Genomic DNA, 1,798 nt, shown 5'->3' on the forward strand with positions numbered 1-1,798 from the left:
GCCAGTCTCAGTATGAATGTGAATATCACTTTATCATGCCTAGCTTCTAATAAACCTGCCGGGCCCCAGGCACAGCACCCACATTGATAGGTAAGCAGGCGTCTCTATGTGAAGATCCCTTCCAAGCACAATTATTACACATGTGTACGTAGCAAGGAAAGGTCAGCAGCGGCAGCCCACGTTTATCCTCCCCACTACTGATATTTCTTATACTTTGTTGGAAATAACAATGTACAATTATAGAGAATCTCTCTGATGGTTTCTTATAGGGAGCGGCAATATGATGAGAAGCACAGCCATTATGATTGGCTGTCCCTGGATCATGTGACTCACACACATTCGCACCCAGGACTGAATGCACATCAAGAACTCATACGCAGCTGACTGCATGCCCTGAGGACAATAGGTAATCAGAGGATGGGATTGTTACAAAACCAAAGGCTGAAGTTGTTGTTTATTGAATGGGGGGCACTTTTTATTTCTGGTATGGAGTGAGGAGGGGTTAGAATCACGTTAGGTTTTTACTTTTGTGTGTTTTAGAGATTTACCCTCATGTTTTACTGCACAGGAAGTGAGTAGGACAGAGATTTTTTTTATTTTCCTGTGTTGCTGTTGCAGAATTCCCCTCACTTCCTGTATGGTTAGATGTTGTTACCAGAACAGGAAGTCAAAGGAAATCCCCCCATCGGAGCTGTGGATTAGAGTGATTGTTATGGAGGAGATAGTTCTGGTCAGACATACACATGATGTGACTTCATGCAGCAGGAACAGCGATGTCTCTGCACCCACACAAATACAGAAGTGATCTCTGCTGAAAGGGGAACTTGGAGGTGACACCCAGACCATGCATGAGCTCTCCCAATCTATTGTCTTCTGCCAGCACAGGAGCGATGCTGCTCCTCCTGCGGAAATATGCAGCAATGTCCAAGCTAGATGAGACTTGTCCTATACCCAACACCGAATTCTCATAATTCCCAGGACATTCCAGGGGCCACCAAGCTGCTGCCTGTGTCTGGGTGGGACAAATGTGCATTTGGTTTCAGGAGGGGAATTTCCCTGAATTTGTTTATAAAGGGACTATTCCACTCTAAAATGGTAATTCAACAGTCCTTAGATGTGCTGATGATCCTGCCAGTAATACACTTCCTGCCCCATAGTGCTATAACCCATAGTGAAGTTCATTAGGGGGGTTCCCCTCCCTTCACTAATAACTTTTAATATTGAGCCAGCTGATTAAGCAATCATATATAATGTATAAAAGAAACATGAAGTTCACGGCTCAGGGATTGTATGAAATAATATATACGTGTATTTGTTACATAGCATCAAAGAAAAACATTGACATAACGCAATCAGGTATTATACCTTGGTCCAGGTAACACTTCCATTTGGCTCTCTCATCTCCCTGCAATACTCCTTTCATTTCAGCTTACAGGACCTGTTTCTAAAATTGCAATGGAAGGCCTCTCCTATACATCCTTAACCTCCTAGCCGCTAAGCCCGACCTTCGTACGGGCAAAAAAAAACGGCTGAGATGGTTAACCCCGAGATTTTTCCCATCCCCACTTACCTGGTCCCGCTGTGCTCATCCAGCGTCGTGTTCGTGTTCCAGCGTCGTCCTCCGTCGATCGTCGTCCGTCGATCTCCCTCTCCATCGTCGGGTGTCCTTCGTCGGGTGCCAGCGGGACACAAGATGCCGGCCGGCTTCTTACCTGGTCCCGCTGATCGTCCACGTCCTTCTTCTTCCAGCGCCGGATGATCTCTGAAACGAGAAGCCGTCCAGCAGAGAAAAAAAAAA

The 1,798-nt window shown here is 45.9% G+C and overlaps 1 protein-coding gene across 1 annotated transcript in view; it reads left to right on the forward strand.

Moving 5' to 3' along the window:
• The window catches only part of RGS9 (regulator of G protein signaling 9), a 46,342-nt gene that overhangs the window by 6,096 nt on the left and 38,448 nt on the right, over positions 1-1,798 (forward strand). The window contains exon 2 of the mRNA XM_072414073.1: positions 270-406. The gene's annotated coding sequence lies outside the window, so the exon portion shown is untranslated. The remainder of the gene's footprint in view (positions 1-269; positions 407-1,798) is intronic.

This window comes from Pyxicephalus adspersus, chromosome 6, assembly GCF_032062135.1.
Source record: "Pyxicephalus adspersus chromosome 6, UCB_Pads_2.0, whole genome shotgun sequence".
NCBI lineage: Eukaryota > Metazoa > Chordata > Amphibia > Anura > Pyxicephalidae > Pyxicephalus > Pyxicephalus adspersus.